Genomic DNA, 17743 nt, shown 5'->3' on the forward strand with positions numbered 1-17743 from the left:
ATCTACCCGTCCAGCTTGCAGCATTTTAGCCCTGCACACTCTTGATAGAGTTTATAAGGAGTGGACAGCCTGAACTGCTTTTTGGAATAGAGGGCAGCCAATCAGAACACAGCTCATTTACATTTATTGGTCTTAAAGGTACAGTAACAAAATTGTCTGTTTAATTCTAAGGTATGAAAAGAGACTGGAAACTACATAAATGTGCACAGATGTTAAACGTGGCCCTCAAGGAAACAATAAAATACAAGAAAAATGTAGAATATGGTCCCTTTTAAGAGTCTACTATCAAGCAGGCAAAGCACCATGTAGACAGAGAGAGAGAGAGAGATGGTTTAAAGATGACAAAAAAAACTGTTTACAATCAAAGCCAGGGGTCTCACACAGTCTCCACAGCTGTAGTGGGCTGGTCTGGGTTTCCACATCTGGAACCTGTTAACCACTTCTTTTCTAGCTCTCAAACATCCGGTCAGTATTCAACCCACGACTGTAGTCTCTGAGCATCCGAGAGTGGGCGTGTGAAGCTCTGGAGAAGGAAAGTCACTGTCTGTGGGGGCTCTGTGAGGCCACTCTCCGCCAGGGAGCTGGTGTGGGTTACTCTCACTGGGTTGTTTAGGCTGTTGCTACATGGAGACGAAACTTCAAACCAGTTGTTTTTTTGTATGTTATTTTTGAAGACATTCTGTTTTCTGAAGCTATTGTGAATCAGCAAGCTTGTCCGGAAACTTTTTTGAAAGCAAAATGGCTCAGACACTTCTTTCAACCCACTTTGCTTTCTCAATAAATAAATCAACAAATAAACAAAACCTACCTACCAACCCACTGTACTGTTCCTCCTTCCTCACAGCTTGTCAGTATCGGCAGATATTTACTTTAAAAAATTTGACTGATTTTATTCCATATTTACTGTAGAAGAGCAGAGGGGTTTATATCAGTATCGACTTTTCATAAATATTTATGAAACAGCATCGCCCTACAGTTCCCTCATCATCCCAGGTTTTTTTTGTATCACTGCAATAAATAAAAGATGTCTTTTTCAGCTTTTATAATGTCTCAGCTGAGTTATGATTGTTACAGTCCAAAGGATTTTTTATGTAAAATGTTTTTACACTAAGTTTGATGTAGGGTAGGACCAGGGGTTGGTAACCCAAATGTTAAAGAGAACCATTTTGGGAGCCACATTTTCTGTCCATTTTACCATCTTGGCTGTAAATATGTCTCAGTATGTGCTGATGTACTAGTACAGGCAAAAATATGAATGAATACACAGCCTAGCTTTGCCCCGCTTTAAGCTTTAACTCAGCTGTAGCTGCTTTTCTCACATCTCCGGCAGGAAACGTTTCCACAAAAGTTCTTGTAAATTGTCTCTCAACGTTCTATTTTTTACGAGGCTAAAGTCGCTTCTTATTCACCAGCTTCTTGTTCAAATTTTCCCGTTCCAGCTTAAATGGTGCCTGAGGCACCAGCATGCAACTGCTGCACCATTTAAGTTGGAACAGGAAAATTGCAAGAAAAAGCAGATGAATGAGAAGCAACTTCAGCTTCATGACGTTTTAGTGTTTGACAGTTTCTCGTTTCAGATTAAACGTATCAGGAAACCAGCTGGAGTGATTTTAAATGCAAGTCTATTCGTCTCCAAATTATTCATGATTGTCTTAAATCTTTCTCTTTGCCTTTTTGTTGGCTGCTGGCTAGGCGAGACTGTTGTCTGCATTGCTATGGTGAACAGCAGCCTGCATGCCAACCTTCAGGGTTAAAGGGTGAATTAGCAGTTATACATTAACTTTAAGACCATTTATTATTAAAACTGTGTTGAATGATCAGCAGAGCTTTATTTTACTGCAAAGGAGGATTTTATTTATACCTAAATATCTAATGCTGCTGTGGAGCCACAACAGAGCAGTAAAAGACCCACATGTTGCTGACCCCTGTACACATAAGGTACACAGACAGCAGGGTGTAGAGGTAGAGCTTCCTGAAATAGCCCCCAATCACATGTGAAAATCTGGATCACTGTATTGAACTCTATTATAGGCAACAGAATTGGTGATGGTAGTAAACGATTGCAGACACTACATCATACGGGTTTGCTCTTTAGTGTATGACAGCAGATTTTCCTGCATAAACACTATAAATATGATGTCCATGTTTATTTGCATGCGGTACTATTATAGTTCCCTAACACTTTTTAATAGATCATAACATTTAAGGGACCAGCAGTTGCTGAACACTTTCATTCGGAACGTCCTACAGTGCCATAATCAAACACATGCAATGGCTGATGGGTACTTTCCTGCAGCTTCCTGTGAAGTGATAAACCAAACTTTTTCACTCTCTGTGGTTTGGAATCAAGCTTAAAATATCAGAATGATTTGTGCATTGCACTTTGCAGGGATCTAAGTAGGCAACTGGAAGGCACCCATAGGCTGTGTCCGAAACTGGGGGCGGCTGTCTCGAACTCCTCTGCTCTGCCCTTTCCTTAGAAGACAGTGTTGTCCACTGTGTTAGTGCCGGTGTTGGATATGTAAGGCAGCAGAGGATACAGCTATGCTGCCTTCGGAAAATGCCTGAACAGAGTAACATCTGCAGACAACGTTTATATGAACATTAGATTCCCACACAACTGGCTGCCTCAGAATACTCTATAATGATTCAGATTAGGGCTGAATGATTTGCGGGAAATATTTAATTGTGATTTTTCTGACCGATATTGCAATTGCGATGTAACTGCACTTATTTTCTCTGACATAGAAGACCAGATAATCCACTTTTTTTGGCTTGAGGTATGAACACTGAGTGTGACAGGCTATTTAATTCATTTAGCTGTGGTTGTGACATCACAGCACAGGGGTTTGTTCTGACTGGTCTAACTCCTCTGCAGTCAGTCTGTGAGCTCTATGTTATTGGGTTAAAATTTCTCATTTAAAACGTAAGGCAGCATTGTTGATTATGTCTGCTAAAACAGAAACTGCAGCCCTTGCATTTCGAAAAGTTCGAAAACGACTAATCTGTCTCGATGCCTTGCTACGTGTACTGTCTCATAAATCAGTACCTTAGAAGGCAGTATTGTGATAAAAGGATCTGCAACTGAATCGTGTTTGAGGTGCACTTCAAAGGCAGCAATATGTCACGTCACAACGTTGCCAAGATACTGACCACAGAACTTGTAGAGAGGAGAATTACCACTCTGTAATGTCTTCCAGGTTTCTCAAACACTAGAGGGCGCTCCTGAGCGAGTCCAAAATGAATGAATGGAGCATCTGAGTAAAATCATATTATATATTCAGTTTATAACTGCTGAAGCATATTTAATATTAAAAAAGCATTTGTTACATAAACACTAAACAGCATAAACCCATTTTAATACTGCTGTTATATCTTTAAGAGCTTTTAAACTAGAGTTATAGAACTTTAAAACAGCATCTCATGTGTTCATGACGTCTGTGAGCATGAACAGCTTGTGAGCTGCTCCGCTCGCCAACCAATCAGCACTCAGTAGCAATAATGTAAGCATCCTGCTGCCCAAAACCCTTTTGCTATAAAAAAAAAGAAACATACAGGTGAGTTTACTTAGCTTTTTTAGTGAAATACATCCTTCTTCTTTCTAAAATTAAAGGGCAAGAGATTAGAAACTATTTTAACTTACTGTTTTTAGCCACTTAGTTCCATTCGCCTCCATTCACTGAGGACTCGCTCGCGGGCGCCTTCTGGCGTTTTGCAGTCATGTTTTTGATATAACCCAGAGGGACAGAAGAGGCCAGACCCCTCACAAATCAGCTGACAGCCCACCACTAGCTGTTAGCGTTAGTCGTTGGCACCTACCCAAAAAGTGTTTTAAGAAGGCTTGTGTACTGAATTTTATATAACCAAAATAAAATGAAGTGTATTTGATCACAAACCCATCTCTCCTTCACCGTGTCACTGCTGGTGCTCTCTGCTATTTTTTTTCCAAAGCAAATCAACGCTGACACAAATAATTGTGGGATATGTAGGCAACGATGGACATCCTCAGCAGACACAAGCATTCGGACAGTTTGGACATGGCTGCCTTCTAGGCCATTTTATTTACTATCCAAAACCACCAGTGAACCTACACGTGTCTTCTAAGCTTTTACCATGTTTGTACAATAGAGGAAAATCTGAAGAAATAAGTTTTCTTTGGGAACTATTTTGCCTGATTGTGCCATGAAACTATCATAAAGCAGAGTGTCAGACATCAGGCAGTGAATTCACAAACATTTCATGTTAGAACTTTCTGTGAGGGAGATTTTAGAGGTGGACGTCTGGTTCCCATCATCACCACTATAAACAATTCTGACTCTAGTACTAGTTTCTCTAGCACAGAGTGTTTCACACCAAACCACAGCGAACCACTTTGTTTATATCCTAACCACTCGATCATAGAGAAAGTTTGGAAAACCGGTGGAGTTCCCCTTTAACCTTGCTATTAACTTGAGACAATAGGGAGAGAGGGAGGGAGAGAAGGAGGGAAGGAGGGAGGGAGATATTTGGGGGAGGGGGTTATGGAGTGAGGAGGGAGAAAAGCCGTTTCCTTTTGGTCTCTCAATCAGTCTAACTTTTTCCAGACTTGAGCAGCTGGCCGGGGAAGCCCTCAGCGGAGAGCTGAAGCTGTAGAATTGGAACACGGCCGAGGCGGTTGGGTTACCAGGGTTTCTGCTCGCCTTGTTTTCCTTCAAAAGCACAAGTCCAAACAAATGCGAGCAGATGTTAACTTTCCAACTCTCCTAACGGATTTCCAGGCGTTTGTTTTTCGACGCTTTGCTCTCTGCTTTATCCATTAACTCACCACAGGGACACAGGAATATCGGGAACATCCACGTCACTGACAGTCGGTCGGTAAGTTTGTGCTCTAACCGGGTCGTTAAGTTAGCATCTTGTCAGCTTCGTATTTGTCAACTTCTCTCGTTGGAATTTTCCCGTTCCAGCTTAAATCATGCAGCAGTTACATTCTGGCGCCTGTTTAAGGTGGAATGGGAAAATTCGAACAAGACGCTGGCGAATAGCTAGCCAACTTCAGCCTCGTCTTTGAAATGCTTTACATGTACAATGACGTGTTTTGGGCGAATATTTTACCCTCAAAACACTAATTTTCTCAGTTATCAACGAAAAACGCATAACTGTCCAGCTAAAATGTACGTTATGTCAAATTTAACGGTCATACGTTAAGCTAGGGGTGAGCGATACGACGATATTCTGTCGTTATCGCTAACAATTTTTTGTCACGACCTATAATCTTACATTTTTTGTATTTAACTTTTCTTCGTAGAATTGATAATTATTGGGCAATATGATCTGTTTTTCTGAGCGTATTGTGGTTGGTTAGTGTAGTGGTTAACACCTCTGCCTTCTACACTATACCAATAAGAGTCCTTAGGCAAGACTCCTAACACCTTGGCCTACCTGTGTAACTGATCAAATTGTAAGTCGCTCTGGATAAGAGCATCAGCCAAATGCCATAAATGTAAATGTAAATGTTATCAGTACGTAAAGAGCTCTGGCTAATAGCTAATTACATGTTTCATTACAAAGTGAACATAATTAAGTGGATTAGTTAAGTGCAGCAGTTTGTAAAACAATGAATAAAATCATTGTAACCAAGTTTATTATTATTGCTACTGCGATATTTATATGTGGCACTATGGATTCTCTCTATTTTATCTTATTAAATCTCAGAAAAACTAAATATAGTGATGCATAACATGTTTCATGAAAATGTATTGTTCTTTACAGATCACCCACACTTAAGACTGATTATGATATTTGTGTGAGTGTATGCATTTTTTTTGGGAAGGTCACACAAGCCTCTTTATCCTTTAGAATTAGAACTACTGTTTTTTTTGCTGTGCCTTTAACATTGATATGCAAATGACCTCTCCTCTGATTGGCTGTGCCTCATTCAAAAAGCAGTCTGAGCTGAAACACTTCTTAGCCTATAACTTCAGCATGAACAGGCTGAATAAGCAGATAATGTGTTGGTTGTTGTGACATCACAAAAATAGTTCATTTAAAATAGTTTTTTCTGCATATCTTTCATATATGGGCTTCATAGACTACTTTGAAAGAATGTACTACATCACTTTTTTATTTCAAATAAAGTGAGGAAATGCTGTTTTTCCATGATATAAGGGCCCTTTAACAAATGCAGACAGAACAACTGCATGTTTCATTATAAATATATGGATTTAGTGCATTGCAGTTTGTGAAACACTGGATATATCATATATTGTGTAATCTTGATATTATATTTTGTCATATTTCCCACTCCAAGGTTAAGCTGTCTGAACATTTGCAACTGTCTCATGCAATTGTTTCTCATCAGATTGCTGTTACCTATATCAGTGAGCTTAAATGTGATTACTAACTAAAGTTCTTGGAAGTTATGCAGGCCTTTCTTCAGAATGGCATCCAGACTTCCCTCACACATTGTTTAAAGCTCTGCTCTTTCAAGCTGTATGACTTCATGGTTCTGTTTCTGGTTGTTTTCAGTGGTGGTGGTGGTGGTGGGGGGGTGTCTTGCTTCATGGGTGCAAAGATAATTTGGGGTCTTGTGGTAAAGTCACATTGCATCTCCAGTTACAACCCCCACCCCCCTCCAGCCACCCCCACCCCCCCTTAACTGACACCTTCATCTCTCCCTGTTGGCTTGGTCCAGATGGTGCTGTCTGAAGTACCCTAGGACAATTCAGACACAGTCCTTCCCTTTTCTCAGAGAGAGAGTGAGCAGGGAAATTAGCCCAGAACTCTTAGTCAGAAGCAGATGTTGGTTGCGTGGTCCTTTGGCTATTGATGTAGTCTACTAGCTTTTCGCGAGTGCCAATTAATCATAAAGTAACAGACTCTGGTGTACAAATGGGTAATAACCTTTGCACCATTTGTGAGTCAAATTGACCTGCATTGAATCTGAATTCCATCATGGTTTTTGGTCTCTCTACTAGAGCAGAATTAAGCTTGAGCTATTAACCGCACTACTTAGCTGTTAAAGTTTAGATTACATGGACAGTTTAAGTGGTTGTTGAGCTCGGAATAAAACATGAGTGATGCACCAGCATCCAGTTGTCTTCAGGTACAGCACTGCCGATGCCGGTAGTGTGCTGACACACACATTTAGAAAACTTAGAAGATGGGCCTGGATCCACGTAGGTTAGCTTTGCAGAGAAATATACCATTTATTTGCATCAGGGCCAGACTGATACCAATTTTAAGTGGCAAAACTTCTGGTAATATACTTGAGTATTGCTCAATATCATTTTATATTTACATTTTGGATTTTAATTTTATTTTCCAGTGGCGTTAAGGCTCGCTCCAGCCAAAATGAAAAATTGCACTGTTGTAAACTCACCTATTCATTTCCCAGAGTGCTGCTGAGGTAGTTTCTACACTGTTAGTAATGAAGATTCTGTGCCGGTAAATTTTTAATTCATCAAGGTACAGACAATGTAAATGTACCTCAAAGGTACAACAGTGGTTTTAATGTCCAAGTGTGTGCCTTAAATAAGTCAGTACAACTTAGAAAATATGATTTCAATGGATTGTGGTATAGCTGTGTTCCCTGATTAAATGTACTGATGATGAGACTGTTCCACCCAGTGACCGTTTACTGTCTTTTTTCTGCGAGTGTAGAGTGAGATTTCCTGGTTTAAAGACTTGGACACCCTTCTGATGATGAGTCTTGAAGGTGGAGGTGAGGCTGGGCAGTATGATACTGTGTATTGTTATTGTTATGAGAAATTCTATTACAGTACATTTTGAAATGCTTTTCTGAACACATCAAGCATATCGTCAGTATTTGTAGAACACAGTCCTGTTACCTGTTTCATTATAAAGAGCAAAATTAGTCCCTTTTAACTTGATTTAATACAACACAGTATAATGTTTGAATACAAATGACTGTGTTCACAGTTTTGGATTGCTTTTTTAATAATGCAGCACTCCTGCTGATCAGATGTCTGAAAAAAAAAAAAATATTGTGGCATATCATGTATCGTAAATATTTCTTGAAGTATCGTTCCTCTAGGAGGAAATAAATAAAAAAAGAAGAAGTTTAAATATTAGAAGTGCTGCAGGAGTGGATGCTTGGGGGCAGGCTGTGTTCAATGATGGAGCTGTAAGCCAAATCACAACATAATATGTTTAGAATTTTTAGTTTAGTAAACAAAAAAGTCATGTTTTTATTTGTGCTTTGTGTGTGGTTTCGAGTGTTTCCCCCAAAACGTACACCTAGGAGGAGGATTAAATGTTTAGTAACTACTAAGCTCAACGTTAAAACTAGTTAGTGGTGCAACTCGTTTTGATTTAGTAACACATAAACCTGAACTTTGTAAACACTTGTGTTACAGCTGGCCTACGTATGAACTTACACACAGCTGGTGCAGCTGGCCACTGGAGTACAATAAGCTGTGAGAAACATTGTGCATCCACATAGAACATGCTAGCTGAATCATATCATCCCAAATTTCACGTTTACATTTGGCACTTAAAAGTTCTTTTCTGTTGATTTACTTCAATGGCAGTGAAAGATTCTCATTCCTTGGTGTGTAGCAGGTGGTGCTGAACGATTAATCGCTTTTTTGGCGAAATCGTGATTTGAAAAGACTTGCAATGTAAATACTAATTATTATCATTCACTGTTTTTTTTTTAAAGTAAGTTTTAAGTAAATGTACCCCAATAACACAAAGCTTATAAAGAAAAGGCCTGTGGTAATTTGCATAAAACATTTTAAGTGAATTGAGGCTTTTTGTGTTTACCTTAAGTGAAATACATAAAATCTCTGCAGTGAAATATTTCTGTGCATAAAAAGTAAAAAAAATAGAAAAAAAAGATTGTAAACTGAATTTTAGGTCCTAATTGACAATTCCATCCATCCACTTTCTAAGCCGCTTCTCCGTCAGGGTCGTGGGGGGGTGCTGGAGCCTATCCCAGCAGCCTTCGGGCGGAAGGCAGGATACACCCTGGACAGGTCGCCAGTCCATCGCAGGGCAGACAGACAGACACAGACAGTCACTCACACACTCACACCCAGGGGCACGTCCAATTGGCCTGACTGCATGTCTTTGGACTGTGGGAGGAAACCGGAGAACCCGGATGAAACCCACGCAGACACGGGGAGAACATGCAAACTCCACACAGAGAGGACCCTGATCACCCGGCCAGGGAATCGAGCCCAGGCCCTCCTTGCTGTGAGGCGACAGCGCTACCCGCCACGCCACCGTGCCGCCCCCGAATTGACAATTGCAATATTTTAATGTACCGCTTAAGCATGTAACTAAAGTTTAATACCACTGAAGCTTAATTTTTAGAAAATAATCACATTCAAATTGCAGTTGTGGGGAATTTTTGTACTGGTATGGGTGGGATTGCTTGGAATAAAGTCAGCAGCTGCACAAACTGGTGCTGAATGGTAAATCTCAATGTTCTGTCTCAGATCAAAAGTGTCTAAAGATGCGCTTTACTCCACAGTTAAGTGTTTACAAATATACTCTTGGGCCTGAGCCCTGAAAATGCCACAAAAGGAGTTATTTTACTTTCTGACACTTAACGCTTAAGTGGTCTTATAGTTAAGAGGAATCTTTGAAGCCCCCTCTAGCTGGTGCCTCTCAATGAAACAAGGTAGCCTCTGTGCAAAAGAGCTGCCACTTGGTACAGTATAGCCACATCCAGCTTGCAGGGATCAAGGGAACGTTTCAGAGCGTGTTTTGTGCCATAGTGGATTTCTTTGATTAATCGTTCTTGATTCCTTGTATAATAAACCCAGCTTCCAGAGGAGGACAAAAATTTCCAAAAGTATCCAGGCAGCCCATATAATTAGTGAATTCAGCAGAACCCATTGGTGACACAAGTGTTATGTTGTGCACACAGCTTGTATAATCACTGTAGAAAAGCATTGACCAATAGAATGGAGCACCTGCACATGGGCCTAAGGTCACCATAATCAATGCCGAGCATGGGGTAGAGGGGTATAAAGCCCGCCCAGCACTGGGCTGTGGAGTGTCTCAGAACTGATCATCCGACATCAGTACCTGACCTCACTAATGTTGTCAAATCCTCACTGCAGTGTTCCAACATCTAATATAAAGCCTTCCCAGAAGAGCAGAGGCTGTCACTGCAGCAAAGGGGACAAACTCACTGTTTATACCCTTCATTTCAGAAGAAACACTGTTTCTGATATTGTGGAAATCTTGGTGAAGGTACTTTGTAAAGCTTATTATGGTCTAGTTTTTCTGGCCTAAATGTGTTTTGAATGCAGGATTCCTGTTAACAATGACTTCACTTCTCAAGCGGTCATAATCTGCCTGAAACACTGGACCTATGAAACGTCGTGCCACTTAAGCCTACACATTACACTTGTCCTGTATGGGCTAGTTTCCCTGACCAAAACCTAATCCTAAATCTTTACTAATAAGGATTTTCAGTGGTGAGTCACCACTGACATTAGTCCAACAATAGGCTGAATCCAGGTCCAGGAAGCCAGCGCTGTGTCAGTGGGGGCTCATCCTTTTTAGTCTAGGACTTCAAAACAACTGAATCACTTGCTCTGTTTTGCTTTGTGCATCACGTTACTTGTAATATTATATTGCAGCAAAATGACAGTCTGGCTTTTTAAATACTACTAGCACTTCTGGCTGTGGTCAGCTATTATACTGCACTTTTAAATCACCCACCATTACCTCACTAGACGTTCTGGGATTTATCAGAGGTTCTCACTTTAAGAATGCCATCTGTCATCACTGATAAGTGTCACCTCAGAGTGTCGTCTACAGAATTATTGGCAGGGATGCACAACTATATTGTAATTGTTTCCCCACTCTTAGCCCATCCCAAGTATAATCATCGTCATTTTAACAGTTTATGGTTTCCATATTTCTTCGTTGTTCACAGATCACAATGAGAAAATAATTTATACAGTTATAAATAAACAAAACACATTGATTTCATTGGTGTAAAGCAAGGCTCTTTTTTCCTGTGGTCATTTCCACGACTTAAACATTTTCAAAGAAGCATTTGTTTATCAGATTTCTGTTGTTACAATAATGCTAATTTCCACTAGCACCTCTATGAGATTTCCAATTTTACTCCATCACTTATTCGATGCCTTATTTGAATATCTAAAGAAGTGATTAGATGACATGTGTTTTTTAAATGACCTCTCTATCCCTAAACCCCCCCACCCTCCGATCCCAACACACCAACACACAAAATATTGGATGTCAGTTTGAAAAGTTTGAAAGCTAGCTTGTCAGCTAGCTTACTTTAATTCAGTGTATTTACTTTTTAACATGAATGCTATTGGATGTCAGTGTGAGTTCTGCAAATTAAATTATATAGTGACATAGTCTAAAGCTATCAGTGGCTTAATTTGGTTAGAGCTACAGACAGTCTTGTTCTACAAAGCTGAGCATTATGTACAATTTTAATAGAAATTTAATTAAAGTGTGTATACTGTGTATAATGCCTTGCTTTAGGGCTTAAATTGGTTTGAAAGGGAGTGATAGCAGAAGTTTAAATATTTTTGGAGATGCAGAAGTTAGACAGGGTGCTGTCAGGAGTTAGGAGGGATTCTCGAGGAGAACTGAAACAGTCTACTGTATATTTAGTTCAAATGACAGACTTGATTCTGTATTTGCTGTATATAGATCAGAGACAGAGATAGAAAGTATGTGTTTGTATGTGGGTGGGTATGAGTGATTGCCAACATGTGTCTTGTGTGGTTTTGGAAGAAGAGGAAAACTCTATGTCCTTTTCCATATGCATAGGTTTATAGTCTGTTAAATACAGAATAACAGGAAATATTCATATTTTATTCGTTTCTATGCATATGTATTGTGTTTGGAAGTTAAGTAGGCCTGGCCACAAATCTAATCGTGATATATTTGTCCAGATAACATCTCAATAATTAGAAAAAAAACATCTTACAAACATGAAATAACGTTTTTGGATTGGAACAGCCTCTTAAAATGACAACAAAAGAAAGCCATAGAGAGTATTGTAGAGGGTAAGCCGATAGAAATCAAAGGAAACTTACTGTTTATTCGTTTAAGTGTTTTGAACTGTTTACACAGGTAACCAAGCTGTCAAAAACGCTGAAGCTGAAAATCGTGAGTTCAGCTCATGAAGGCCTTACTAATTAGCTGATTAGCTGAATCAGATGAGTTTAATGAGGCAGAACGCTAAACTCCGTGCTGCGGCCTGGAAGGAACCTAGATTGACACCTAGATTGACACCTGTTAATGTACCATAACTAACATATCTGTATAAATGATATATTGCCTAACATTATTTTGAACCGTAAAGAAAGCAAAATGCATGTATTGTGGGGGAAAAAAGGCTACACTCTTAAAAAAAAGATGGTTCTTTAAGGGTTCCTTAGTAAAGAAAATGGGTTTTATTTAGAACCATGAACACTCAAGAAACCTTTGCACAATTAAAAGGTTATTTGCATCAAGAAAGTGTCCTTTAGACTGATGTAGAATGTGCTGTACATGGTTCTATCACCCAAAAGGGTTGTTCTGTTGTATCGATGCCAAGCTTTTAAATACACTAGAACACTTTGGGTGCTATATAAAACCCTTTTTTAAAAAAAGTTCTATATAGGACCATCTATAGCAAATTTTTCATCAATCTGAAGAACGATTTCATGATCTAAAGAACTGTTTAATCATGCAAAGGGCTCTTTGAATGTCCATGGATCTGTAAAGAACCATTTCCTTTGCTAAACACTCTTTTTAAGAGTGTACATTTAAGCTCCTCTCGTTCTCACACTAACACTAGCTCACTCTGCTAACTGTGCTGTGCTGTAGTGAATGAGACTTCTTTCCATTTAGCGAGTAAAGGCTGCACAGCACCACCTGTGCTGAAGTATCAGCTGTTCCGAGTTAAAGACTTTGTTCTTAACACTGGATTTAGGAACAAGAACAGCGATACAAATGGTGTGTCTGTTGTTTCACATGGGCGACGTTTTAATTGCTGATCTGTTTGATCGCATCTGCACTGGTGGGCACAGTAGAGCATAGGAAGCAAACAGTATTACTATTTGTATTTTTTTTTTTTTTCCTTAATAATTACTTGTAAAGTTTTAGGTGCCTTGCTCAAGGCCTGTTTATTCCGTTTTTCTGTCAGTAATTTCTGTGTTTTTTTTTTTATCTTTCTAGAAAGTTGTCAGAAAATCGTCAAAAATGTCTCTTTCAGTCTTTGGCCAAAATGTTTGAGCCAGGCATCTTTATTTATTAATATTGTTTTATTGCTGAGAGCTCCTGAACTGGCTGATAGAGAGTCATAAGCAAAAATTTGGGTGCCCCTGGTCAAAAAGTAATGAACGGTTCTTGAAAGAAATGGACAGTTGCTTCTCCTCAGACACTTCAGCTCCACTTTACTCCCCTTGGACTGTTGATTGCTTTGTTTTTAAATGTATTATTGGCATTTGTGCATGGCCATTGCTTGGATGAGAATGTTCTACAGTCTGGACACTGCTGACCTACTAAAAGTGGCCTGTAAATACAGCGACTCCTTCCTTTCACACTGAAATATTTTAATACTTTGACCATTATAAAATTCTGGTTACCGCCTGAGTGAAGCGGTGAGACTGTGAGTAAAAGTGCCTAATTTGTAAAAGCACATAACTCTGTTGTGCTGAGGAGTGTGTGCTTGAACATGTGACTAAAGAATAAATGCCATTTATTGTGTCACACATGTTTTTTCCTCCCTTTTTTTGTAAGGAGCTCTCCACAATCTCCTAGTAGAAAGGCCTCTATTGTTTGGCTGAAAGGCAGGCGTGGAAGGGCTATTCCAGCTTTACAGAAAACGGGGACAGTGATTCCTATGTGTGATGCGTCTGTTTAAAAGGTCAGGATGAGATTTGATGTCTTTTTTACTGAAATTTGAATAATACTTTGCATTTGTTCAATTGTACAGAAAATACTGATGGTCCAGGGCAGTCAAGAGGCCTTTCTGAGTATGTGAGGATACAATTCCACTTAATCTCATACACTCTTAAAAAGCGATGGTTCTTTTAGGGGTTTTTTTTAGAAAAAGACAGTGGTTCTTTATAGAACCATGAGCACTCAAAGATCAATTTGCATCCTTAAATGTTTCTTTACATGAAAAATCGTTCTTCAGATTGATAGGGAATGTTTTGTCTATGGTTCTGTATAGAACCGTTTTGAGCAGGGTTCTACGTAGCACCAAAAGGGTACTTCTATTGTTATGATTTCAAGCTTGTAACACTAGAAGAACACTTTTTGGTGCTGTATAGAACTATTTTCAAAAAATACACAGCCCATTCTCCCTCAGTCTGAAGAACCATTTCACCACGCAAAGAACCATTTAGGCATGCAAATGGTTCTTTGAGTGTTCGTTGTTCTATGTAGAACCGTTGTCTTTACTAAACAACCCTTGTGTGCTGGCACTCTGGGAAAATGACTTCAGTAATTGTTAGGGGTGTAATGATTAACAAAATTCATCATTTGATTCTATTACAATTTTTGATACAGTAAATATAATGAGTGGCTGAGAGTGTTTAATATATATTTTTTCCATTTTCAATTTATCTGACCATTTAACATTTATAAAAGTATAATATTTGAAACAATCCCAGTCGCTCTAGCCACAATCGTATCTGCTAATCATGATACAACAATACCCTGTGATAGGCTGAGATTCAGTGGTACATTACATGGTTTATGGTTACATTCAGAGTAATTGTTTGTAAGAACTTTGTTAATGTTATTTTAAAAGACTTGTACTGACCTAGAGCATTGCTGAAATATTTTTACTGTTACATTATCATAATAAAAAACATGCTTTTTACACATTACGTTTTCATTAAATGGTTTCATGGATGGTTTTCCTGGACACAGATGAAGTGTTGTGTTAAACTGTATTACAGTGTCACTAACGAATCTCCATTGGAAATTCTTTTAGTCCAGGCCGAGGCCCAGTCTGTGTAGTACTCGTTACAAGTCTCAAACATGATGATATGTTTGTCTTCTTTATTTCCAAAATCTTCCTTGCCAGTCGGTCAAGTTCTAACCCGTTTACAGTACTGTGCGAAAGTCTTAGGCACCCAAGGCACAGTTTCAAAATGTATTTATTTGTGTAGTTTGTGTTTATTTGCTGAAAATTGTGTTAATATTTGAATAAACTATTCAATGTATAAAATGTATAAAATATTAATTAATAATGATTTTATATATATATATGAGTCAAGGAAAAATATGGACCCAATAAAGTCTTGTTACTTTTTATTGTTCTTATGTTTATTTGAATTATGAATGTGACTTTATTCTAATATATATGCCTAAACCTTAAGGATGTCTAAAACATTCGCACATTACTGTGTATTTATATTTTTCCACATCTGCCAATTCTGAAACCTTGTGTATTTTTATGTATTGATTGTTTTATATATACATTAAGCTCTGCAGCTGCTGTTGTCACATGACCTACTTTATTTTACTTTACGTCATAAGCAATTCTCGCTGTTTTTGTCACAGAATCTTATTTGTTCCTTCTTACCCCTCCGATATCCAATCCAGTATTTATGCTGATGTCACCCGAGTACTGATACTGGTTTTTGGCTCAGAGCCTTCACCTTAGACACGGATTGATGGTGTTAATTGGCAGTTTAGTCTTGATTTCTGTGAAATACCAGAAACTATTGTGGCACTGTTGTGGGCAGTAATGTGGCCTTCAGCAGTTTTAGTTTTGCATGAAGAGACTGATTGTTGGGTTATGATTATGGTTGTACTTTGAAAGGGAAAGATTGTTATAGTCATAAAACTCAACAGAAACTCTGAAAAATCAGATACTTAAGATTGAAAATAATTGTCAAAATGCATGTATTTACAGCATAGAAATCTAATATTATCTCATTGTGCTTCTCTTCACACCAGCAGGTTAGAAATCTTCTAGAGTTAGGCCTAAATGAATGTCCAAACATTTCATTCCATATACATACTAGACATTCACTGTTTTGCCATTATTTTTTTGCAATCTTGTCTGTTTTGAAAACCACAGTTTTTCCAGATGGGGGGTTTCTGGTGGGACCTGGAGCGCCAGCTGGCCTCTTTGACTCCACTTATGTAATGAATTTAAGTGAGTTTGAAAGATTACACCCAAATGTTCCACAGTTTCCCAAGTTGCTGACCTTGTTATGAGAACATCCTCCCATAAACCTGCCAGTTTTGTTCATGATATGTGGATAGTGATCAGGTTACTGCAGACAAAGGCTGTGGGGCGAGGCTTTTTTAACCTTGAAATGTGATGGTACTGTCAAAACCTTTGAGAACCACTGATTCAGAAGATAATAACAGAACAGTTTAGCAAACAATTTTCCCCTCATCCCAAAAACATTCGTTTACCCGAGACGTTTGGTGTCTGAAATTCTTTTCTTTACTTTTATACTGGTGCTGTTATGCTAATGTAGCTTTAATTCATTATTCTATTTTTTTATAATAAATAAACTAGATTTGCATTTCCTATGAAAAAGTTGGCAATAGACTGAAAAAGCAGTCTATTGTTGTCTCTATTGTTATCTCTCATACTTCTTATTCTTCTCCCACACTTTTCTGCGATTAATACAGCCCGAACCACTTAACGTACAGACTCCATACAAACTGCGTTTAGAAGGTCTCAGCGCTGTAAATTGTACTATGTATTTTTGGAGTCGATCAGATTGGTAGTTGTTAATAAAATTAAGTTTAAAAATTAAAAATCTCCCATAAGAATGAAAATCGGAATGTTCAGAACTTCAAATTCTAACTTACATCGATGACGTCACAGCAGGCCACTCAGTCTCACAGACACAGCTGTTCACGCAGGGAATCTGCTTTAAAATCCTTAAACTTTCACCTAGAAACTCCATTTCAGTTTTGATAGAGAAACTTGTCCTTTCTGAGACCTCAAAATATCTCATCATTTTATCAATTAGCTTTAGAGTTATGAGCATTTGTTTGGCACTAGGCACAGAAAACTGCCCCATTCACTCCCATGTAAATTTCTCAAAATCAGAATCTGCTTATTTCAAGATTTTCTCTGTTTTTAACTTGTCATAACTCAGACATTTTCTTCTCAATACACACAACATTAAGCCAAAATAATCCTCAAGGGGATTATCTCACATCATCTATCCGGTTAAGCAACTGAGTAAACATTTCCCAAATTATGACTGTTTGTTCAGGGGGTGCAGATCAGACTCAAACAAGGCTTCTCCACTAAGAGCTGCATAATAACAGCGTGACAGTTGATTTGAATGACCCCCCCCACACACACCACACAGACACAAACAGACACATACCTAAGGAAGTGTTGTTCACACACACAGAATCACACACAAACACACACACACACACCTGCAGCTCTTTTCAAGTACTCTTGCACTTCCTGAAGTTATAAGTAAAACTGTCACATTTTGAAATGTTAACAGGCAGTTTGACCGATCACACTGTACCTGCACGTGTCCCCAGCTAACACAGCTACTTTTCTGCCATGCACTTTGCACAATGCTAATTGATGTCGCAGTATTTGTTAGCGACTTTAGCCTCATAGCTCTAGTAAAAAACTAAGGATGCAAACGTCAGACGCCAAGCGTCTCCTGGCTGCATTTGAGCCGAGGGGGAAAAGCTTTGCAAACTTGATTTTTCACCAAACTGTTCCTTTAATATTGAGAACAAACTGCAGGCTATCTGTGGATTAGCCAATTGCGGAACATCAGTGATTTATTTCGGCCACTGC

At 38.8% G+C, this 17743-nt stretch overlaps 1 protein-coding gene across 3 annotated transcripts in view; it reads left to right on the forward strand.

The window, feature by feature from the left end:
- The first annotated feature begins 4557 nt into the window (after nucleotides 1-4557).
- The window catches only part of LOC108431540 (transmembrane protein 198-like), a 31874-nt gene continuing 18688 nt past the window's right edge, over nucleotides 4558-17743 (forward strand). Inside the window, exon 1 of one of the 3 annotated variants that reach the window (XM_017704766.2) lies at nucleotides 4558-4854. The gene's annotated coding sequence lies outside the window, so the exon portion shown is untranslated. Of the gene's footprint in view, nucleotides 4855-13740; nucleotides 13856-17743 lie in introns of those variants that run through there. The other 2 variants (XM_017704763.2, XM_037532437.1) reach the window with 2 other exon arrangements.

The sequence above is a fragment of the Pygocentrus nattereri genome, chromosome 21 (genome assembly GCF_015220715.1).
Source record: "Pygocentrus nattereri isolate fPygNat1 chromosome 21, fPygNat1.pri, whole genome shotgun sequence".
In the NCBI taxonomy this organism is placed as follows: Eukaryota; Metazoa; Chordata; class Actinopteri; order Characiformes; family Serrasalmidae; genus Pygocentrus; species Pygocentrus nattereri.